The sequence below is a fragment of the Pinus tabuliformis genome, chromosome 2_1, assembly GCF_031772625.1.
Source record: "Pinus tabuliformis cultivar Carrire ecotype Pingquan chromosome 2_1, CPIR1, whole genome shotgun sequence".
NCBI lineage: Eukaryota > Viridiplantae > Streptophyta > Pinopsida > Pinales > Pinaceae > Pinus > Pinus tabuliformis.
This window is the reverse complement of record NC_142299.1, coordinates 572000519-572027238: the sequence shown is the minus strand read 5'-3', so window position 1 is coordinate 572027238 and position 26720 is coordinate 572000519.

The window sequence follows — 26720 nt, the reverse complement described above, 5'->3', positions numbered from 1 at the left end:
GGTGAAGCATACCCAAGATAAGATGGAATCGCCTGAGCAGTAGGTCTTTGCATACCAGCATAATGTATCTAATGCTGGTAACTTTGATAAGGTTGTTGGACATAACCATTATAGTATGGTTGTTGATAACCGTTTTGAAGATGTGGTTGCCCATTACCTACAAAGCCTTGTTGCTCAGGTCCTCAGTAAGTCTGTTGGAATTGCGGTTGTTGATATTGTACCAGCTATGGTTGTGGGAACATTTGTTGTTGTCCAATACTAGAAGATTGACCAATATGTAGAGTGATAGTACCCGTTTGAGCCTGAGTCATTCCTGGTAAGGAAGCACTGACCTGAGGTTGTGATTGAGTCGTAGAGACAAGAGGTTGTTGTATTGCAACCTGAGAGACTTGAGGTTGACACACAACAAGCAATGCTTGTACTTGAAACATAGTCACAATAGCAGGTGTAGTGGGAATATTCAACACAGGTTGGACTGGTTGCATTGAATATACAACTCCTAGTTGTGAGGCAGTACTGGTACCCAACCGTTGGATGTACTTCCAGTTTGACCTGAATTTTGTTGTGAACTCTCATATGGTTGTTCTCTAGGAGGGAACAATGAAAAAGCATACTACCCTCCATATAGCGGCAGTCTAGTGTTCAAAGGATATATCGGTCTTTGAAGACTAGTCTGCCCAAATTGATACTAGCATGCAAGATCAATTTGCTGATCTTCAACATAAGAAATACCAGATGGGATTTTGGATGAACAAATAGGAACAGACCATGTCGTCGAAATAGTCCCTGAGTGGACTCCAGCTAGTGATTGATAACTAGTTGGGACAGATGGTATACCAGCAAACATTGTAGGAATGGCAGCAGGAAGCTCTGCTGTAGCTGTATCAGATGACATAGTCCTAGATGTTGATGGTTTCTCAGGCATGTTTAGTCTACCCAAATGATTTCCTAGCGATTCGACAGGAACTTGTGATGAAGGATGATTAAAAGAAATAACTTCAAGAGTAGAAGGATATAAGTGGATCCCAGTTCCAAAATGTAATGGGGTACTAGATGGAAGATCCTCTACTATCTCCTCTATAGCAATTAGTCCAGGTGGAAGAGGTAGACCGTCAGGTCCGTAAAATATTTTTGGAGCCGAAGAAGGTATAGCTTCTATAGTAACAGATACTGGAAGGGTTCTGAATTCTAGAACTCAACTTCTGGATGTTCATGTAAGTGAGCTTCAATCTTTGGATCAGCTCTAGCTGGAGCTATTTCAGGTATAGAAGTGTCTACCATTACACTAGGATCAGTTCTAATGTCCTCTTGTAACTGCAGAACTTCTTCTGTAAAGGCAGATGTACCAGAAATGATCAGAGTAACTGTAGTCTCTGATGATGTTGAAACACAAGTTTCAAATAAACCAAAAGAACTAGACTCAGTTAAATGAGACCGTTTTGCCCAGAATGGTTTCGTTTCCAGGGTCAAAGATGGTTGACCCGTTAGTCTCCATGAACGATGGGGATTTGATTAAATTTCTTCCACGATTGCAGATTACTTGATCAACTCAAAATTAAGGGGAAAATGATGTTATTCTAGATGAAATAAATTTTAATGACGCTTTGACACAACTTTGCTTTTTCAATTTTTAAGAGTCAAGAAAAAGATAAATATAACTCTAGTACCCTTCGATTTTTAATGAGATTGAAGTGACAAGTGCTCAGATGGACATTTTCTTTTAAGGAGTCGAAAAGGAACAAAAGTGACTACTCTGGAAATCTAGATAGAGGGATTACCAAACCAATCACAAAACTACAATATACACCTTGATGATAAATTAAAGAGAAATTACCAAGGACTTATGCACGGCAGTCAATCTTCCCGAATATTGTGTTCAGTGCATTGCGATCGATAGGGTGGCAGACATAGCTTCCTAAGGATAAAGGATATAAGCCTATTGTGGTCTCCCAATATATACTCAACAGTATGGGGAGCACAAGTCCGTGCTAGCACTTTTCGTATCAAACATGAGGAATCACCCAACCTTCAATGAAAACGATAGTTACTAGATTTTACGACACCGGAACACGTCTCTAGCCTAGACCTCTAGATGTGTTGCATTAGCTTCCAAAGCGTTGTTAAGTTCATTGAAATTTATTTTAGGGTTGATCTTGTCTAGATGTTTGCCTTTCAGTGGTTCACCACATGATGTAGATGTAAAATTCCTAAATATGAAATCTACAATGATAAACAATTGTTGTTTATTTTGCAATGAAAATCCTAGCTACTAAGGAAAGAAGATTACGATTATTTCAAACAAAGAGCAAGGAGCACACACTAAATGCACTTTTCTTAAATCATTTTTCACACACAGTCTAAATGCAAATGCAAATGCATGTATTTGTTTTTGTTCCCCTTAATGTGAAAACTGCCAAAAAGGAAAACTAAGTAGAGCGAAGATTTGAAATATTTGACTTAAAGCGACATTTCAACAATTTATTTTTCAAAATGGAAAGGAAGACTAAATGACACTTTTCAATTTCAAATAGAAAATGCTTTCGACACTTCAAATTTTTACAAATCAAATCAAATACTCAACAAAAAATTTCAATCAACTATCCAAGGAAGGAAGACTCAATGACACTTCTCTTTTTTGACAGAAAATGACAGTTACGACACTTTTGTACCAAAACGACAGATCGATTTAAGCAAATTTTCGAGAAAGGATTGTAAATGATGGACAAATACATAAAAACATTTACTAATCCTAATCAATGGAGGCTAAACTATGTAATGCAGGTAGGCTTCAGCAATGAGGTACTGTTCATAAGCAGCAAAAAACAACTAAACAGAGCTGAAAACAAGGACAAAAAACCCCAAATTTCAAGGAGAGAAATAGGCTCAGTCAGTCATCACACCTGGGCTTCACAGAAACAGGGATGCATCACACTTTTTAGGCTCAGGAGGTGCGATGCATACTGGTAGACAATGATAGATAGTGCGATGGGCTAGGGAGCGCAACTGAGATGGGTTTTGGCTCAAATTTGCAGCTGATTTCAGTGATTTAAGCTAAGCTATGATGGACAGTAAAGAGCAAAGTATAGAGGTATGATCTTGAGAGGTTACTAAGCTACCAAAAGGGCATATAGAATGCTTGTAATTTAGGTGTTCAATTCATAAACTAAACCAGAGATTGACTGAAGCAGCATTCATCTACTTTGCAATTGCAGAGCAAGAGCAGTTCGAAGGCTATCTGGCTAACTTCAGGCTCCGTCTATAGTTTATAAAACAAACAAAAACAACAAACAAACATCTATTCGATCCCCAACGGAGTTGCCATTTTGTTTCTGGGAAAACTAATGTCTTTTCAATCTGCTAGCCCTCTAGGATTGGCAGCTATCCCAGAAACAAACAATCAAAGCAATTTGCAATTTCCTCTATGTATAATAGATAAGAGAGAGGCAAAGGAACCAACTTGGATCTTCCACTTAATTCCTTGCTTGGTCTCTCTCCCCCTTGACAGAGCTTGCAACTCCTCTCCGTACTTATCCTGCTTGAAGAGTACCTGTAGAAACATAGTAACAAATAACTATCAAAGAATCTCGATCTATTATATCATAAGCATTGCAGAATCATAAATACAATGAACATACAATAGCATTCACAAATAACGATATTGACAAATACATGATTGTATGGAGGAAAACTCAAAGAACTTTATTAAATAGAAGGGAGAATTACAACCCAGCTGTCTGATCCAGCATCACTCTCCCAGCATCAAATCTCTCTTCACCTCATGAAAAGCAAGATCACCCAACAATACAATCCTCTTTCTCAAAGACAAATTATCAGTACTTCCTTACAAATTACAAAATTCCAGCCTCTAGATCTCTCAGACGAGGGATCCATTTATAGATGTTTGTAAGGGTGTGAGTCATCACTAGGTTTTTTATTACTGTAATTCCACTTGTTGTTCTTGGTTCCAGTTGGATATTTCTTGGATCTCTTACTCATCCCTGGGCGAATTTGGAGAGGCAAGTGTCAAAGGAGAAGTTTCTAGAAGATTCCATGAACATCCACTTAGCAAACTATCTCATACATTTGTCCATTCTCGCTCATCGCACCCCACGGAAGGCCTCTTCAGTATGCATCACACCTGGCTAGTGTAGGAGTCAGTATGCATCACACCCTGATAGTGGAGCAGTCAGTATGGTCCAGTTTTGGCCAGTTCTGAGTGGTTTTTCAGGTGGAACTTCTGGGGAATGATGTAATTAGTTGACCATGATATTTTAGGGTATGAAACAACACTTTTAGGGGTTAGAAGAGCCCTAGTTTATCGACATATAAGATTGGTGTTGAAATGCCCAAATATGTCTATAACATTCACCCAATTTGGGCTATGTCCACGGAGAAACAACCAGTCCTTCTTTTATATTATCCAAAAAATGAAGAGATACAACCTATAGTAGATACATTGTAATTCCCTCTTTCCTCTCACACAATCACTTCTCTCTTTCTAACTCAGAATACAGATCTACATAGACGCAATAAAATTCCCTCATATATAGCAAGGGTTTTCCTTCTAGGGAAAAAACCCTAGACTAAACATAAGTTCTACTGTCAGACCCCCCTTGCAGCGCAAATATTATGGACGACATTTCTGCCACATTACGAACTGGGGTCCAATGCGGTGATACCTCTGAATAAAGAAGATAATCAGGCTCCACACCCAACATTTTTTATCCTCCATATTGTACTTTGTTGTGTTCTCTCGTTCTAGACTCCACACTTGTTGTTCACGAGGATCAAGGTTTCGATGGAGTTGTTCTTAGGAAGCCAACTTATGGTATCATTTATGATGATTATGTGTGGGAATCTCAAGAAGAAACCATGGTGAAGGATGACCTCCTATCCACACCTCATCTGATTTTCCTTGACATATTTGGTGATTCTTCCATTGTTAATTTTTTGCGTGAGAATTCATTCCCGGGTGCATCTACTTTTGATCATTCATAGAATACATCAGATGTCAGTATGTCATTACATAGTTGAGAGGACACATCTACGTTTGCAAATCCACTCAATATTTCATTTGTCATTTCTGGAAACGCAGAGGGTGAACATTCTCGATTCTCATCAACCGCTTTGTATGATTCATCAAATTATGAGGATGTTGATGAACATATTGAATTTTCTGATCGTGGTTGTTGTGATATCTTTTTTCCTTCATTTGATCATGATGTTGATTCATTCATTGTTGATCTTTCTAAGCCACCCATCTTTGATGATCTACATGTTGATGAAGTGGAAACCCCACAAGATGTCAAGGCACTTCATCCCAAGCTGATGGTTATGTTAGGTCCTCATTTTCTTGAGGTCGATTCTACTCCAGATCAGAAATCTATTGAAACATCCAAGGCTCCTCATCACTCTCCTGTTTACATTGAAGATCAATATAGTTCACAGAATTCACATCCTCCACCTGAATCACATGATCCCATCGCTCATGCATTAGAGGAATCATACACAATGAGAACTCTTGCTAAATGTAAGTTGTCTTTCTTTCTCATGTTTTCTCATTTGTCATGATCGAAATAATGTGCATGTTTTTTGTCTGTGCATAGTGTGATGCATAACCATGATACGTCCGTAAAATGCTTTTCTTGTGCTTTTATGATTTTCTTTTCTATGGATATTTTTAAAGTCAGAGCATGTTGGACTTCACTGTTATATATTTCTTGTTTGTTATACCATGCCTTCACCAACATGTGTCAATAAATGTGCCTATGGCTGCATTGGAAATATCACTTTACATGAAGAGGTCCATGCACTGCTTAGTTTAGGAGTAGGAGTAGTGTTATTTTCATTATTTTTTTGTTTGAATGCTTGCCTTGTTTACTTTGTTTGTGTTGCTTGTTTTCTTGCTTTTCTTTCTTTATTTGCTTTCATTTACTTCTGTCCTTTACTTTCTGTTTTTTCTTATTTTCCCCCCATAGGTTTAGTTTTGCATGAAATCGTGTGTGACTCTCGAGACAAGAAAGGTAAAGTACAAGATGACTTGTACAGCTACCAACACTTGGTTATTTGTTGTCCTCTCTCTTTATGAAAGAGCTTGTTGTCTTTAGTCAATGATACCTTGATGGAAAATATGTTGTGTTCAAAGTGAATCTTGGTGAAAACACAATGCTTGCACTTTTAACTAGTACCACCTACTCTAATTGGTTCTTTTGTGTTAACCCTTGTTAGCTCAGTCAAGTAGAGTAGGGTGAGGGGGGAAACCTTAACAAGTATTATCAAAGGTATATATAAAATAATTCTTTGAAGGGAGAAACTCTTTTGTGCTCAATAAGATGGGATCCCTTTTCCACCTCTGGAATAAATAAGTGCCGATGTGTGAAATTCCCACCTATAGATCACCTGATAATGCAATATACTATTGCAAAATACTTGATCTACTTCTACAACCTATTTAGCGGAAGCTTAATCGAACATGAGCAACATCAATAAGAACACATATAACTGATATGGAGAAATAAATCACACATAACATAGAAGATATAACCAAGGGAAAGCCTAAGCCTAAAACCCCAACTCTGTATTATCATACAAGTGGAAATATAGCTAGTATTACAAAAAGAATCAGCTTAAAAGCTATCCTGCTCTCTTTCCAATACCTCTGCTGCTCATAGATAGTCAAAGGCCTCTATCTAACCTCTGGTCTACCCTCCAAGCCTCCTATTTCTTTGCACAATTCTGATTGGAGTCTCGTGTAGCCACTTGTGTGAATTGGCCTCTTCACACACTCACTAACCTCTGATCCAACTACACAGTCCTGAAGGAGATAAATCCTCATCTATGGACGCGCTTCCTTTATAGGAAAAATTTCATCCAACTCATAGTGCACTGTCCCTTCTTTGATCTCAACTGGGTCTCTGTCTGAACTAACATGCATGAGTTATTCATGAGAGGATATTCAGTTATCTAAAGTGCAACAGTTATATGCAAGCATGCATTAACTAACTGAACTCACATTAATTTAAACAAACTGTTTAAATCAATCATAGTTGGACTTGACTCAATTAACTGAGCCAACTAATTACAACTCAAATTAAAACTCATCCTTATCTCTTTAATTGATGGATAAATTCCTCAATTAATGGAGAAACTGTTACATGTCCTCACATAGACTCCATGTTTGATTTTTCACAACTAATTAACTCATGGTGAATTAATTAATTTATTTTCAAACAATTGTTAAGTTCAAATTCGAATTTTACTTCCTATTTTAGTCTGGGGACCAACTAAAATTGGAATCCATCCCGAACTGATAAAAATAGCAATGTTATTTTTATCACTTCCATTCTTCATTCCCTATTGCTCAATCGAGCACTGGTACCCAAACTGCTATTTTTAGCACTTCTATTTTTAACATTTCTTGCTGCCATTTTTCAACACTCCCTCTCAACAAGAAAGGAATTCAACTCGAACTCGATCCTATACCTTTGGAATGTTCTGCATGCAACACTTCTACCAAGTGTGGTTGCTCCTGCAACTCTCGAACAAAAAAAACTACCAACTGACCTCTTTGTTGGGCTAGAAACATGCTCTGATGCTGAAGCTCTACTTGCTACTGACAACTGCTCCCTCTATGACCTCTGAGCTACTGCAACACTCCATGCATCTTGCACTATTGTACACCTCTTTGTGCCATCCTGCACTAGTCCAACACTCCTGTGCCTCTCGCATTGTTGCAGCTTGCTAGCTCTACACAATCTTGGGACTCCTGCACTGTAGCTCTCTCTACCGCTCCATCCGCATCTGTCTCTACCCAATCAATCAAACCTACTACACCTTATCAGGGCTCCTGTAGCAAAGTCGAATCAAAGAGGTTGGGTACCTCAAGGATCCTACCCCTCCTCCTTGGGACGATCACTCCACATCGCCCCAACTCCTACCTGGAGGTATGGATGCATGTGATCCCTTTGCCCACCTGCCTCAAATTTTCCCCCTACTGGAGGTCTCTGCATGAGTAGATGTCTCTACTCAATCTCCTCTCAACTTCTCTAGTTGTGGTTGCTCCACAACCCCATGAAGTTGCTTCACCAATTGTGGCTCCTCCACAATCGTTTGAGATTTCTTCTGGAGCTACATGCTGAGTGGTAATGTACTCTCTCTCTCAACCACCAAGTCTCCATCAGTTGCCTTGCTCCTCAAGGCTTTGCATGAATATTGAACCTCAAGAGCATACAAGTTCTTGACCCGTGAACCAATCTTCTTCACCTGTCTAGTGATGATGTGTCTAAGGAAAACCTTTCCCTTACTGAAAACTACATCATAGCCTTTGTCTTCTAGCATCGCGATCGACACCAAATTTCTCTTCAATCCTGGTACATACTTGACATCGGTCAAGGTAAGGTGAGCTCCATGCTCCCTCTGAAAAATAACTGTGCCTACACTTGAGACACTATACTTTTCATCATTACCCATCACTATGAGCATCTAGAGATCTTTCTCCTCCAAAGTACTAAACAAACTCTTGTCGCCGGTCATGTGGAAAGAAGCTCCACTTTCAAGAAACCAACCACTTCCCACCATGGATGAAACCATGCATGCGAACAGTGTGAAATCCAACTCGAACTATGAGGCCAGCGCCTCACCTTCTGATCCTTCCATATATCACTTCTTGGATTTCCTCAGTGGAAAATTTGTAGCAAAATGGCCCACCTAATGACAACGAAAGAATTGCACTTTCGATTTGTCAAAATTATTCCCACCATGGGAAGAACTAGATTCAGAATGAGAAACCTTCTCCTTCCCCTTCTTCGCCTTACTTGCTAAGGCACAATTTTCTTCATCCTCCATGGATGAAGAACCATCTCTGGTGCTTCTTCTTATCTCCTCCTGCATCAAATCCAACCAAAGTCTTTCCTAATTTGGCAGTTTCTCTCTTCCATTAACCGAGTCCTGGTAGCTATGACATCTCTTAAGAAGACCCAGGAGTGCAAGACTCACCATGTCATCATCAACTGTTGTGATCCCTACACTTCCAAGCTCATCCCTGCATGTGGTGAGCTTGTTCAGATACGTAGAGATCGTGTCACCCTTTTCACATTTGATCTTCTGAAGCTTGTCTTTTAGTGTCAGCTTCCCATGATCGCTTCTATTCTAATATAGATCTTTCAATGTTTTCCACATTGAAAATGGTGTCTCCTTCCCATGGACACTCGAGACTATGTGATCTTGAACTCCCTCCAAAAGGATTCTCCTTGCTCTAGCCACACATTTCTTCCATTCAAGCCAACTCAACAGCACCAGTTGGCATGGGGACTTCTTGATCAATGAAGTCCTTTAGAATATTGTCCTCTAGTACTGCTTCCATGCGATCCTTCCAGGCTATATAATTCAAACTGCCATAAAGGGAATATTCGAGTCTTAAACCATTGAATGCCATAGGTGAAATAGAGATGTGATAAGAACTCAATTTCTATATTTAGGAATCACAAACTTCAAACTTCTCCCTTCTTGTATACTATTCTTCCTTGATCACCTATGCTCCGATACCATGTAGAATTTTTCTACAAATCAGCTAGCTCTGATACCATGTAGAAATTCCCACCTGTAGATCACCTGATAATGCAATATACTAAAGCAAAATACTTGATCTACTTCTACAACCAATTTAGTGGAAGCTTAATCGAACATGAGCAACATCAATAAGAACACATATAACTGATATGGAGAAATCAATCACACATAACACAGAATATATAACTAGGGGAAAGCCTCAACCTAAAACCCCAACTCTATATTATCATAAAAGTGGAGATATAGCCAGTATTACAAAAAGAATCGGCTCAAAAGCTATCTTGCTCTCTCTGCAGTACCTCTGCTGCTCATAGACAATTAAAGGCCTCTATCTAACCTCTGGTCTACCCTCCAAGCCTCCTATTTCTTTGCGCAATTCTGATTGGGGTCCAGTGCAGCCACTTGTGTGAATTGGCCTCTTCACACACTCACTAACCTCTGATTCAACTACGCAGTCCAGAAGGAGATAAATTCTCATCTATGGATGAGCTTCCTTTATAGGAAAAATTTCATCCAACTGATAGTACACTGTCCCTTCTTTGATCTCAACTGGGTCTCTGTCTGAACTAACATGCATGAGTTATTCATGAGAGAATATTCAGTTATCTGAAGTGCAGCAGTTATATGCAAGCATGCATTAACTAACTGAACTCACATTAATTTAAACAAACTGTTTAAATCAATCATAGCTGGACTTAACTAAGCTAACTGAGCCAGCTAATTACAACTCAAATTAAAACTCATCCTTATCTCTTTAACTGATGGATAAATTCCTCAATTAATGGAGAAACTATTACATGTCCTCACATAGACTTCATGTTTGACTTTTCACAACTAATTAACTCATGGTGAATTAATTAATTTATTTTCAAATAGTTGTTAAGTTCAAATTCAAATTTTACTTCCTATTTTAGTCTGGGATTGACTAAAATTGGAATCCATCCTGAACTGCTAAAAATAGCAATGCTATTGTTATCACTTCCATTTTTCATTCCTTGTTTCTCAATCTAGCACTGGTACCCAAACTGCTATTTTTAGCGCTTCTATTTTTAGCATTTCTTGTTTCCATTTTTCAACACTATGCACAGTTCTTTGAAAAAAAAAAAAAAAAAAAAAAGTGAAAAATGAAAAAATAAACAAGGTGAAAGAAGAGAATGGCTTCCTATGTAGAGAGGTGATGCAAGTAACTCTGTCGGGGTACTGACCAGGCTCGCTAGCAACAAAGCGATGCTTGTGTTCTTGCATGACTCTGTCGAGGTACTGTACAGGCCTGTTGGCAGCGGAGCAACACCAGATATGAAACTAAGACTCTCGCAACTTTATTACTTGTGCACCAATATACCCCTCATCCCCAATCAAAACAACTGACTTGACTTGGCTTGGAATGTGTGCTGACCGATCAAGAGAATGGTAAGGGACTGTATCTTTAACTCAATGTTAGTTTTGAAGCAATGATGATCGAAGAATCAAACAATACTTTCAATGGAGTTAGACTCGATTTTCATCAACAAGATTTGTATAGAGAGTTGGAGTTCTACCAGTGTGTTGCCAATGTTTTAGCAACTACAACCACCCTCCAAATTTTTTCCTTCGCTTTGTTTTGGAGCCTCCCTCCTTGAAATCATCGCATTTATCTTGCATTGATCAGGTACTTTTGTTTATTTGATTACGTCTATCATTTAACAGCTTCTGTTCACTCACTTGTCCTATTGATCAACCACAAGAACACCCAACACTTGGTTCACATCTGCTTAATTGGTTGTTGGGAAAAGCTACACAAACCTAGTGGAAAACTTGTCTTCTCCTCAGGAATTTGCAGAGAAACCCAACATCTTCCCTACACTCAAAAATCGTGCAAGGCAGGCTAGCCAACCTTGCTATGGGAATTACACAGAGCAGGCTAGTCGACACTACTCTCCATAAATGCGTAGTTTCAGCCAGCTGGCACTACTCTCCAGAATTGTGTAGAGCAGCCCAGGCAAGCTACATTGCCCTCCAGAAATGTGCAAAATTGGCTAAGTTGCACTGCTCTCGAGAAATGCACAGAGCAGCCTAAGCCAACTGAACTGTTCACTATAATTGCGCAAAACTGGTTAGTTTCATTGCTCTCCAAAAATGCGCAGAGCAACCCACCATCACTGTTCTGGAAAAATGTTTAGAGCTAGCCATCCACCTAGGGCCACTCAACCTAGAAACAACACATAAGTTTTCCCTGTGTTGTTTTTCATCCCATGTGATGGTAGGTTGTCCAATTCCTTCCAAAATTGTGCAACCCTTCTTTTGATGTTGGGTAGCATTTCCCGAAAAAGCATCTGTAGATTTTAGGGATCCATTTTTAGCAGCAGGAGTTACATGCAAAGTCATTTTAAGAAACTCCCTGCCAAGTGTCACTTTTCCTATATTTGTGGCATGTGCAACATAAACCCTAATTTCACCAAACCTATTTAAATGATGCCTCAAAGCTCATTCTTCACATTTGATCTTCGAGCTACGGCATTCCCGAGGCATCTAGGAACCTTTAGCATAGTTGGCACAACTTTTCGAGGTAAGTTTTTATTTTCATCCATTTTGTCGCTTTTTCTATCGCTTTTTAGTTTTCGACTTGTATGAGTGTTCTTTCCTTGGTATTATTGAATGACTACTAGTGTTTCAATGTGTTTTAGCTTGTAGAAGTGATGTTTCAAGTTTGGAATTACCTTTCCCTTGTGTCGCATGCATAACGTTGTTTCTACACTCACATCCATTGTTGCAGTGACTCACTTCATGGGATTCTTGGTTTTGTCATTTGATTGATTTTTGCACTTGCTTGAATTGCATGCATGTCTATTTCACTCAGACCTGCACTAGCTTCAAACACACATTCATTCCTTTGTGTTTTCAAGTTTTCATTGGACAGATCTAGGCTGGCTTTACCTAGATCTTGTCTATCCCAACATGCTCTATGCATTCCTAACAGTCAATGCTCTACCTTGCCTCCAAGAAATACGAAGAAGTTGCCCACCCTGTCTCCCAGCTATGCTCTGCATAATCCTGGGAGGCAGTTCCCAGTCCAACCCATTAGAACTATGCAATGCACAGTTCTAGCCAGCAACCCAGCCTGATTGTTCTACGCATTGTACAATTTCAGTTGGTAGTCAACATCACTGGACTAGGCATTACACAAATCTAGCCAACAATCAAATTCACTGGTAGCTGGAACTGCGCAATGCACAGTTCCAGCTGACAGTCTCCTAGCTTCCCAGAGTCAATGCTGTGCAATCTTGCCCAACAATCACCATTTTGTTGCCTGAATGTTTCAAGAGTTGTTTGATATCTTTAGCTGACATTATCTCGTCATGAGTTTCTTCTCTGTCTCTAGTATTTTTTTTAGCAGCCTCTCAACAATACAAGTATCATGGCCTCTAAGAGAGCTAGATCAAAATACATAGTTAAAAGTAGTACTGGGGATGTGGTCAAACAGGGGTCTATGAGCTTCCCATGTACATGGACACACACTTGTTCATCGAGATGGGCATCAAGATCACATGGCAAGACATCAATACTATTTTCTTAGACAGCTTTAAGGAGAATCTGGAGGACCAACAGGTCTATGTGAACATCCATAAGTCAAGATTGTGAAAGGTTTCATGCAGGTTTCCCGCGTTCCCATGCGCAGATGTGATCCACTAGATTGTCTCACACACTAATCCTAAGACAATGATAATGAGAAGTGTCGGTGGAGAAAAGCTTGCTTCCTTTAGGATGGAAGATTATCAGCAGATATATCATTTTCCACTGTCGGTGAGCAGGATGGATGCACCATTCTACACTCCCAATAGTAGCATGAACACAAGAGACATCTTGAAGCATTGGGTAATAGATCCAACAAAGTTCAGGACAATGCCCAACCAGATATACAAGACAAAGACACTCAAGAAATCATACTAGTTCTTGGACATCTTCGCATGTCGCTTGTATGGCCAAGGGAGTATAGAGACCTTCCCACATAGTTGGGTTGCTATGTTGGATCAGCTAGCAAGTGAAGGAAAACCTTTCAACTGGTTTGACATGTTGTCTCTCCAACTAAAGGTGCATGTACCCAATTCCCGAAGTCCTCCCAAGGATCATCAAGAAAAATTCTTCATGCGTGCATAACTGCTCGATGCAATCTGTGCCTGTCAACATTTTCTTGGCATGGGTTGGGCATGGACACCTTCAAAGAGTGTTGTGAACATATATTGCATGTTACTCTCAGATTGCAATTATCGAAGAGTCATGGCTAGAATATCTGACCATTTCATCGCCCCTGAGTACACGATGATCTTTGAGCAAGATCGGCCCTGCATGTCCTAGGCAGTAATGGTGGCATTGCTGAACATTGCAGATTGGTATGCCTCACCCATGGGAACCTTCATCAGGATGTAAAGCATGGAGAAAACTCTACATATGTTGTCAGGATTTGAAACAGACAAGCTGGTCATGCAGGAGGTTGCATACCACATCTTGACAGGGTTATCAGCTAGATTGCATAGGAAGAAGAAGGCACAATGGCCTATGCTTCCTATGTGAATTGGGTTGTACACGATTGGGAGTTTGAAAGAAGCAGATGCCGAGCAAGGAAAATTTTGAGAACCCCCCCTAAATTTATATGTATAATAAATGGGCGAATCTCCATAGTATATAGGAAAAATGGAAGGCGATTTTATCAATAATATGATATGTATATATAATTTTTTGGCGAATCTCTCACCAGGCATGGCGAATATTTTACTCAATTATAAAATCTTGTGTTTATTGAATACACAAATGAAATCATTGCATTTCTTTAAAATATCTTTTGAAATCAAAATTACCGAAATTACATATCAATAACCTAGTGGGTGTAGGATAAAATTCACCTGTGCCATTCATAGAAAGCATGAGAAAAAACCTAATACTATATATAAAACCAAGAAAAATTCAAATTTATCACTTCTAGGGACCTCATAACCAGCCTGCCAATACACAAGTATGTTCCTGTTTGCAATTGGAAAAATTACCCAAATTACAATCTGTTTACTCCAGCATATGTTGGAAAGTTATAAAAGGATGACTGGTGCAATCAATCCATTAAAACAGAAGTATACAAATATACTTGTCCAATGTCTATGATTTAACCATTCACCTTAAGATGTTTTTACAATATAATTTCCTAAGTCTATTTAATATCTTCATTATCATAAAAACCAACCTATATCCATCTTAACTCCACATCTACCACTCTTAGGGGGATGAAATCTATTTATCCCTCTGAACACTTGGTAGACCGAGAATTAAGATGGATCTAAGATGATAGAATTTCCCCTTTAAATAGTCTATGCTCACATGAATACCATGGTATTACCATGGGTCAATACCATGGGTTATCATAAACCTGGAGCTTAAAAATTACTATTAGTAATTTATAAAAATTAATAAAATTAATAGTTGATTTTTATTTTATTTTTATTTTAACCAAGCTAAAATGTTTAACATACATTAAATTACAACATCCATTTTTACTCTTGATCGGATCAAATATTTTCTCACTCTATGCTAGTTTGCATATCACGATATTTGATACCTCTCGGGGGTTAGTAGATCCAGAGTAAAGATGGATCTATGCTGGTTTAATTCCCCCATTTAAATAGGCTACATTCCAGGTGAATACCATGGGTCAATACCATGTGCCATTTTGGTGAATACCATGGGTCAATACCATGTGCCATTTTTATTTTTATTAATACTAATCTTAGGGTTAATAATGTTTTTTTGCATGGTATTAATAACAATCTAGTCCATGGTATTTGTCCCATAGTATTTTGGCCATAGGTTTCACCTAAATATAACGCATTTTTTGAGTGTTCATAAATATAAGGTGACTTATGGAGTAAATATAAAAAAATGTTTTATCTGTTTACCATACCACTCGTTTATTTATATTTTTATTAATTTACCATACCTCTTTTACAAATATGGTATTTGGCCCATAGGATTCACTTAAATAAAACCTTTTTCTTGAGCCTTCATAAATAGAACGAGGGTTATGGACTAAATATAAAAAGAGGTTTTATTTATTTACCATGCGTCTAGTTTATTTATATTTTTATTTATTTACCATACATAAAAAGACGTTTTATTTATTTACCATACCTCCACTTTACTTATATTTTTATTTGTTTACACTGTTGCATGTATATAAGGTGACTTATGGAGTAAATATAAAAAATGTTTTATTTATTTACCATACCTCTCATTTATTTATATTTTTATTAATTTACCATACCTCTTTTATAAATATGGTATTTGGGCCTTTGGCCCATAGGATTCACTTAAATAAAACCTATTCTTGAAAATGGGCAAATGGATTCACTTAAATAAAACCTATTCTTGAAAATGGGCGAATGGAAGGTTGTAACTCCTAATTTCAAGGGCTAAATTTACCTTTTTTACCCTCTCCCTTAAAATAAGGTGGGCTATTTGAGGTGATTTGTAAAAATGTACTATGATACAAAATATTCGCCCACTAAAAATTTAAAACCCCTTAATTTCGCCAAAGGGCGAACATTTGCCCCTAAAATTTTCTACTTTAGGAAGTTTAAGTTCATCCCTAAGAGCTTAAGTCTGTATGATCCACAAGGTTTATGCAGGGACCACTATGTGAGAGTGTACAATTCTTGGATCCACGAGGTGAGTCATTGGCCAAAGAAAGACCCATGGAGAGATTTCTATATGTTTTTCATATCTTTAAGAATGGACACAAATTAGCTTACTATATTTTCATTTTATGGAATTAGAATCATATGTTTCTTAATTATCGTGGTGATAAGAAAATATGTAATTTGATTTTGTTTTGAGTTCCGTGCATGAGGTATCTCTCGATTTCTTATAGTGTCCCACCCTAGCACTTGAATCCACTGTGTGTTTGGTTTATGCGAAAGAGGCCCTCCCAATTTTTGTTTATGGAAATTATAAAAAGAGACTTCCTCATGGCAATCCATCAACATTGTTTATCCATATATCTTTCTTACTTGTAATATCTGTCCTTTAGTTGAAACATTACACAGAGCATCATCTGGTATGTAATGGCTTCATTTTCTTTCATTCTTTTTTATTTTATTTATTACATTCTATTTTTTTAATGACAAATTATGTATGTTTTTTAATATATATAAATTTATTAGCACAATTACATAAGTAAATTTGGTTGATATATGTCTATATGCATCATTCTCATACACTTATTTGTTGAGAGTATTATCTCATTATCCCTAGTTTGAAGTGTCATAATGACCAATCCAATGTTATAGTGAGAAAATGATTGCTCCATAAACTAAAGATTCAAGAGCATGTGGTTGACATAAAACATTGTAGAACTCATTTGTCAATTTTAATAGAAATTGAAAAAAAGTTTAATACCCTAAATAAGATAATGGGTAGAATATTAGCCGTTGCAGAATCTCATCTCTTTATTCCTATGTCTTAGTCATTTATTTTTCTGTCTCCTTTCTTAATCTGTTCCCTTTCTTTTAATCATTTCATTTCCTTTTTCGTATTCTAACTTTAATCTTTATACTTATAATAAATTTAAATAATTCCTTTCATTCTTGGGTATATGGTAAAAAATATATTTATTTTTACATTTCTATTGTATATTTTTTTCTTCTATTTCTCATTATTATAATTCATTTGGTTTCCATTATTTCATAGAATATATATATAAAATTCCAAACTTTATTATTATTAATAATAAATAATCTTTTTATATATTTATTTTCCATATATAATATATTGAAATTATATATATATAAATTAGTGTTTTTTAATTTAAAATTAAAATTATTAGTTTTTTTAATTCTTCAGTTTTTCATTAAAATATATATATATAAAATAAAATTTTCGATAGCAATTTTTGTTTTTTTAATAATTTCTATTTTAATTTTTTTAATTTTTTTATTCCGATATTCTTTAACGTTTTATTTGAATAATATTATTTATTGATTTATGTTTTATTTGAATAATATTATTTATTGATTTATGTGTGAGTTGAATAGTGTGTAGCCTTTTTAATTCTTTTTATTTTTCTTTTTAATTCTTTTATTCAGATATTCTTTAACGTTTTATTTGAATAATATTACTTATTGATTTATGTGTGAGTTAAATAGTATGGTAGCTTTTTATAAGGTTGGTATTAAATCATACGTAACCTTTTAACATATTGCACTCAATTAATAATTTGAAAATAATAATAAAATAATGAAATACAATTGTGTAATGGTTTGAGTTTGGGTTGCACCATGTGGTATTAGAGTAATAGTTAAGATTTGAGTTACACAGTGAAATAATAATTTGAAAATAATAATAAAATAATGAAATATAATTTTGTGTAATGGTTTATGAGTTTACTATGTGGTATTAAAATAATAGTTAAGATCTGAATTAAGTTTTTTTGAGAAATTATATAGTTTAAGATTTATGAGATGGAGATTAATTGGTTTGTGTGAAATTTAGTTTCAGTTAAATTATATGTTTGAAGTTTATGAAGAGAGATTAAAAATAAGAGTCATTATTAAAACAATTAAACTATTTTAAAATATAGGTAGATCATTTTTCTATCAAACATTGAAGTTAGCCCTTGCACATATATAATATAATATTGGTAAAAATTTAACATAAAATTATGAGATACAGTAAGCTGGAGTTGTGGATTATTGAGACTGGCCCCAGGGGTATATAATAGTGAACACTGAATTTCATGGATTAACAACAACTTACTTAAAATGATTGGGAGTCTAGTTTGCAATGAATTTTAATTGAGAGGCTATCAACTGAAGTGTGATTGAGTGCATGGAACTGTGCATTAGAACACATCACTGCAAATTTTGATGGGGATGAAGAATGTTAATGTTTGAAGTGCAACTTTAAGCCTTAGTTTCCCATGTAAAAACGTGTTTGACATCATTGCTATAAATCTTTGTATTCCCAAGGAATAACCCTTCATTACACAAGCTATGTTGAGTAATATTTTGAGAAGTGTAGCATTGCTGGGTATCATTGCAAGGGGGTTTCAGTGGGGGACCAATACCCTATCAGGTATATTCATATTGGGAGATGTATATTGAGGAAAATTTGACTTAATATATTGGCGGATATAAAGGGGGTAAAGGGTTATTATATTGATGGGTGTAAAAAATGGAGCTCAAAGTTAATGAAAAAATATAAAGGGGTATAAAAAATGTTAATGAAAAAATGGATACCTACAATATCCAGTAAAAGTAGGGGTTTTTTAAATTGGGGAGGTATATTGGGTTTATATTGGTAGGGGGTTAAATAATGTGACTTTTAGAGGTATTTTCCAATATGTAGTCAAATTAGGGGTATTTTCATCATTACAAGCTCTGTGAAGTGATTTCCATTTGTGATTAGCATTAACTAGGAGCAATATGAAAAGGATCATAATGCATAGTGTGAGTACAATAGTATGGAGCTGAGCCAATATATCTTCTAATACAAGACTTGTGGAAAACACTAATTGGTTACAGTCTTTAAAAACTAAAAACTAAAGCGAGTATTCTTTTAATCTAATTCTCTACCAACAAATAAAACTATTATGTATTCAACATATAAAGATTAAAAAATAAATTTTATTCTATGATTTTAAGGATGGTAAATTAATATATTTTCTTTTATATCAAGCCATAAAACCGTCATGCGAAAGTTTACATTAAATTTGACATTTATATTAAGTTGTCATATATCCAAAACTCAACCATTAGGTGTTGATCTGTATTTTTTAAATATACTCTCTTTATGTTAATTATAAGTTAAATATCTTACACCAAAAAAAATGTAAAAAACCAAACATGAGCAACTTATAGTGATCCCAAAAAAAAATGGGCATTCCTATTGGTGAGGTAGGCATATGATCATATATTCATCTCTGCACTTTATATGTTTATCTAAATGGGTGGTGGAGTAATATATTGGCTTTCCTATGGGTGAGGTAGGCATTTGATCATATATTCATATCTGCACTTTATATGTTTATCTGAATGGAGGATGGACTAATAGGCACCTACTGGAATTACTGTTGTCCAATGGGAAATGCAAGCATTATTGGAATACTTGAAGGGATACTATGATAATCATCCTCTAATAATTTATGAAAACGGTATGTTCTTGTACTTGTACTACAGTATTCAAAATTCTATGCCCTTGTTTTAAATTTTATTCACATCCATGGGTAGGATATGGGCGGTCCAACAATGAATCTCTTCCACTTGCGGATGCATTAAACGATGAGCAGCCTACCTCCATGATTATGTTCAAAACATGCTTGCTTCTGTCAGGTACATTAACTAAATACCATATCACATTCAAACTTTAAGTGTTGTTTATATTTGTCTTTGCAAAATTTTAAGGAGACAAGTATATTTATTAAATTTGGAAGAGTATAAATTCATCTTAATTTAGAGAATTTTCTTAATTTTACTGTTTTTTATTCTCTCCCATAGTGGTTAAGATAAAGTCTATATTTATTTTATGAAATTGTTTGACAACATAGGATGTGTGCAGGAATGGATCAAACGCCCGCGCATACTTTGTGCGGAGTTTGGTTGACAGTTTTGAGTTTTTATATGGTTATACAATCTGCTACGGGCTGTATTACGTGGATTTCGAACATAGAGATTTGATGATCTTAAAGAGATACACAGATCATCCGCCTGTCCTATCATGTTGTCCATGAACGTCTACTCCTTTAGGAAAGAACAGCCACTCCTTGAAGCAATTTAGGAAGTGAGCTTCAAGGGATCGATATAGATCACAATGGATACGAATCTTGTGAATAATGTAGGTTATTGCGCATAACGACGTGTTTTTCAAATCATTCAGAATGGACAGACGGCTGGCTTGCAATATTTTCATTTTATGGTATTAGAATCATAAGTTTCTTAATTATCGTGGTGATCAGGAAATATGTAATTTGATTTTCTTTTGAGTTCCATGCATTAGGTATCTCTCGATTTCTTACACGGTTCCACCCTAACACTTCAATCCACTTTTATGTCTGGTTTATGTGAAAGTTGTTCTGGAAATTATAAAAAGAAATTTCATCAGGGCAATTCGTTAAACATGGTCTGTTTCTCTATTACTATTATTATAATAATTTTTGTTTATGGAAATTATAAAAGAGATTTCATTTTGATAATTTGTCAATATTGTTTATTTATATATTACACCAAATTGGTGTAGGAGACATTTTTGTTTTTGTTTGTGGGATAAGAGATTTACTTTCCAGTACTACTTGACTTTTAAGTCTATGAAGACATACATACTCTACTCCCTGTGGTATACTCTACCCCCTCTGGTTTTGAACTCTTAGGAAAAAACACATGCTCTTAACCATTAGGCCCCACTCAAGTTGTATCTTTCTTCCTTGTAATGTCTATCCTTTACTTGAAACATTTGAACTCTTAGGAGAAAATACATGCTTTTAACCATTAGACCCACTCAAGTTGTATCTTTCTTCCTTGTAATGTCTATCTTTTAGTTATCCTTTAGTTGAAACATTACACAGATCGTCATATGGTATGTAAATGTTCTTTCATGCTTCTAAATTTTTTTAATTGCATTGTTATTATTGACAAATTATTTATGTTTTTTATTATATATAAATTTATTAGCACCATTACATTAGTAAATCTCCATATGCATAAGTATTATAGGCTTCTTTTTCACTTTCCCTAATTTGTCTTCTAGGTGTCATAATTGTTAATCCAGGTCTTATAGTGAGAAAATGGTCGCTCCATAAATCAAATAATCAGCGTTGGCCAAACATGGTGAGAAGACAAAACACCACATTTGTATAGATGAGTCTTATTGCTAAGATGTAGGGAAGCCATCGAAATTGAAAAAATGCCTAATACACTAAATAAGATGTTCGATAGAAAATGAACATTTATTATATCCCCTTTCTTTATTCATAGGTATCGTCATTAATTTTTCTTTAAACTTTCTTAATAAATTCCTTTTCTTTTAATCATTTCATTTCCCTTTTCTTATTTTCTTTTACCCATAATGTTTATATTTATAATAAATTTAAATAATTCCTTAATTTTTAATATATTATTAATTTTATATTTTATATATTTTCCTTTACTTCTTATTAGTATAATTCATTTCATTTGTTTCTAAATCTTTCGTAAAATTTGTGATATATATATAGATTTTCTTATTATTATTTGTTTCTAAATTTTTCATACAATTTGTTATATATCTATATATATAATTTCAAGTTTATTTATTAATAATGAAATAAATATTATTTTTATATATTTATTTTGATTATTTTAAAAATATATATAAATTATTAGTTTATAAATGACTTTGTTATATATATATATATATATATATATATAAAAGTGTTTTTTAATTTTAATATTAAACTTATTAGTTTTGTTTTTTTTTTAATTATATTTTTGATAGTTTCTATTTTGAATTCTTCTTCATTGAAATCCATATATATGTGATTTTTATTTTATTTTATTTTAATATTTTTTAATTTAATTATTTATATATATTTTAATATTTTATTTAAATAATATTTTTTCCCTTATGATTTAATTAATACATCTCTATTATATTTAATAATTTAGATTATTTATTTTAATTTTAATGATAATAGATCAAATTATCTATCTTAATTCTAATGATAAATCATAATAAATGGTTTGAAAAATGATGACCATAAAAACATTTATTGGCTCTATCTAAAAAAAAATTGTATTAATGTTATTCATGTTATATATTAAGATCTTAATATATAGTAATATATAATTAAATATTAATAAAAGGGGACCTCTCTAAAGATCATAGAGGTTAATTGCCATTTATTGGATTAATTTCTTTGTTCTTGATTTATGTGTGAGTTAATAGTGTGGTATTTTTTTATAAGGTTGGTATTCAAATCATATGTAACCTTTTAACATATTAACCTTTTAACATATTGTATTTAATTGATAATTTGAAAATAATAATGAAATATAATTGTGTATTGGTTTGTAAATTTGAGTTGTATCATGTGGTATTAGAGTAATAGTAAGATTTTTTTATGAGTTGGGTTTTGTTGTAAAATTATATGGTTTAAGAATTATGAGATGCGGATCTCGGGTTTAGTTCTATTAAGTTATAGGTTTGAATTTTATGAGGAGCGGTTGCCGATGAGAGTCACTTTGGGGAAATTAAACTATCTCAAGGAGTAGGCAGATCATTCTTCCATCTAACATTAAGGCTAGCCACCACACATATATAATATAATATTTGTATACACTAAAAATTGAAATTCCTCGATACTATAAACTAGATTTGTGGATTATTAAGGCTGGCCCCCATGCGTATATAAATTGGAGTTGTGGATTATTAAGGTTGGCCCCCATGCGTATATAATATTTGTAGAGACTAAACATTGAATTTCATGGATACTGTAAATTAGAGTTGTGGATTAGCGCAACAATTACTAACAACAACTTATTTAAAATGATTGGGGGTCTAGTTTGCATGGAATGAATGTTGACTGAGAGGTGATCAACTAGTGCAGTTGAGTGCATAGAACTATGTATTGATCATAATAGGATCATCCTTGATATATTCTTTGGTGTGGTATTACTTTAATTGATGACCATAATTTATAGCTCACTGTAAATTTTGATGGGGTGAAGAATGTTTGCAATGTAACTTTAAGCATTAGTTTCCTAAGTAAAATATTGCTTGACATCATTGCTATAAATGATTGTATTCCAAAGCAATAAGCCATAATTATATAAGGTGTGTTAAGTAATATTTTGAGAAGTGTAGTTGTGTTGGGTATCATTGTTATGAATAGATGCATTCCTACGACCATCGTTATACAAGTTGTGTGAAATGATTTCGATTTGTTGTAGCCATTAGCATTAACTAGGAGCAATATGAAAATGATCATAATGCACAATATGGGTACAATAGTTTGGAGCTGAGCCGTAATATCTTATAATACAAGTCTTGTGGAAAAGACTAATTGGTTACATTCGGGAGAGGATAGGTTGTTCAAATAAAACACAATCTCGTCTCTTGGAGCCACATTTCTTGCAAAACAAACAAACCTTTTTTTTTAGTCGAAAAAAATGGCTTCTTTAATATTAGTAAAGAAAGTACAATTACATGTTTTTGTCCCGGGATATAGTACTAAACTTAACAGCAAGAAACCCAAACCAAAAGTAAAAACATAGACCTATTGTTGTGCTATCATGGACTGAAAGTTCATCAACTATTAGAAGTGCTTTGATACAAAAAACAAGAAAGAAAAAAGAAATAGACATACGTTAGTCCTATATAAGACATCAGTATATGCCAAAATCAAATATGGAGTCTTGGTTGTATACATCATAATGTATGACTCCAAGAGGTGCTGAAATGCCTCTTTTGGAGAGTATGTCAGCGATGAGGTTTTGCTCCCTATATATATGGTTGAAATCAATGCACTGAAATGAATTGATCAAGATACAAATGTGCTTCATCCAATAGGTCAGAAGATGAGGCTGGAAACATGACAATCCCTTTATCCAATCAATGCATCCTTTAGAGTCCTCAAAAATATGCAGATTGGAAATGTTGAGCCAACTAGCAGTGAATAACAACCCCCATAATGCGATGATTTCTGCTTTGTTGTTGGCACCTGAACCACCCTCCCACCAAAAGTGATAAAACTTATCAGGTTTAGTAGCAATGAGAACACCACATCCACATAGTCCAGATTTACATGCCACATCAAAGAATCCCACTGGATATTCATTCCATATGACCTGCAATAATTTGTTTCATAGGTCTTATCTAATAAAAATTAGAAACAATCCCCATAATAGTGTATCTACAAGTAGAATGCTTATCTTCAAAAATGATAAGCTTCCTGCAGCGCCATATGCCCCAAATGATGAAAAAAGGCAGGGTACCAAAAACTTGTTATGTCTGAAACTAGTGCTTAAAACATGTCAACAGTGTATTATTCTTCCAATCCTCCACAATATGGAATGCACTGAGGAATGAAAATTAAATTTTTGTAGAAACAGGACAGTTCATGAAGAGGTGTTCAAAATCTTCTAATTTTTTCTTGCATAACATGCAAATACTAGGACCAATGAAACCTCTGCAAACTAAATTATTCCTAGTGGGAACTTTTTCGTTGAAGACCAGCCAACCGAAACATTTAAGCTTCAATGGGAAGTTCCATTTCCAAGATTTGTGGAACTAGGATAGCTCCACAAAAGGATTAGCTGGGATGGAAATGGACCTATAAATGTCTTTGGTCGCAATCAGGTTCTTATGGACTTGTCCATCCCATCTCATCTTATCAATCTTATCTGAAATATAAATACCTATAGCCTCAATTTGTCTAATATAAAGAGTCCATTTAGTAGCCAGAAGACCTGAAAGATCAATGTCCAATGCCTGGAGCCAAGTCTGAAGATATGGAGAGTGAGCTCAAAAATAAACAATATGATATAGAAGATAAATACCTCTGTCGTGAAAGTGTTGTAAGAGAGGAACATATAGCATACGAACCCCTTGGGTACCACCAATAATGTCCAGCCCAACCTTGATCCTACTACCATCACCAACCTCCCAGCAAAGCCCCACAAATAGCCAATGCCTTTGTCTCATCATACTGCACCATATAAATGAAATTGAGGAAGGGATTTTAGCACCACCTTTAATCCAAACTTCAAAGTCCTGATAGCCCAAATATTTACCTTTGATGATTTGAGACCATATACCCCTACCCGAAAATCCTCTCCACAACATTTTGCATAGGAATTCCCTATTAAAAGATAAGGTGTCCAGGATCCCCCATCCCCCATGTTCAACAACTTTAGATAAAAGAGACAGTCTAGCCAGATGAATCTTACATGGTTTCTCTTTACCGGACCAGAGAAATCTAGCAAGAATTGCATCAATTTTATGTATGATCTCCAATGGCAGCATATAGAGATGCATCTAGTATACAGATAAAGACTGAAGTACAACTTTGATAAGAATGAGCCTACCCCTAATGGAGAGCCACTTGAAAGTCCAATTTTTTAATTTGAGGTCGATTTTTTTAATGATCCAACTCCAATCAATGATTTTGTATAGATTCGGTTTAATTTGGAAGCTCAAATATTGAAAGCCAAAGTCCACATCCCATGAGGAAATCCCAAATAAACCATAGATCTGATCGATCACATCCTCAGGCACTTGTGAAGAAATCAATTCAAATTTGTGTGAGTTCTTCATAAGTCCCGAAGCAGATACGAAAATGTTTAAAATATGATGAAATTGTGACCATTTAGAGATAGAAGACTCACCACCGAGTAGGAGATCATCAACAAAAATCAAATGTGTAATACAGATATGTTTAGTCATAATAGTTCCCTTGATCAACCCTTTGTCCCTGGAGTATGAGATTTTCATGCTGAGAGACTCCATAATAAGAATGAACAGAATTGGGGATAAAGCACATCCTTTCCTTAATCCCTGGTGTGCTTTGAAAAAATCAGTAGGGAGGCCATTAATAATCACAACAAAATTGGTAGAGGATACACAAGCTAAAATCCAGTTAGCATTGTGGATATTAAGACCAATTTTATAGAGAATCAGTCTAAGAAATTCCCAATCGACACTATCGAAAGCCTTGGTAATATCAATCTTCATTAGGCAAGCTTTATGTCTCTTAACCTTAATAGACTGTAAAACTTCCTGCGCTATAGCCACCGCGTCTTGAATCTGACGCCCCTCTATAAATTCAAACTGCTTTGGTGATATATGATCTGAAATGAGAGCTTTAAGTCTGACAATAATAAGTTTAGAAATGAGTTTATAGACCGAATTGCAGAGGGAAATGGGCTAAAAATCGAAAAAAGAAATCGGGCTCATTTTTTTGGGGATTAATGCTATGAAATTAGCATTGATAGCACCTGAAACACATCCCTTAATCTGATATTCTTCCACAACGTTCAGAAGATCCTGTGACATAAGATCAAAATAATGAATGTATAGCTCGACCCCAACTGTCTAGTCCAAAAATGTTTTCCTTGACACATGCAAGAAGAATAGTATGCAATTCGTTAGTCGAAATAGGTCTTCCT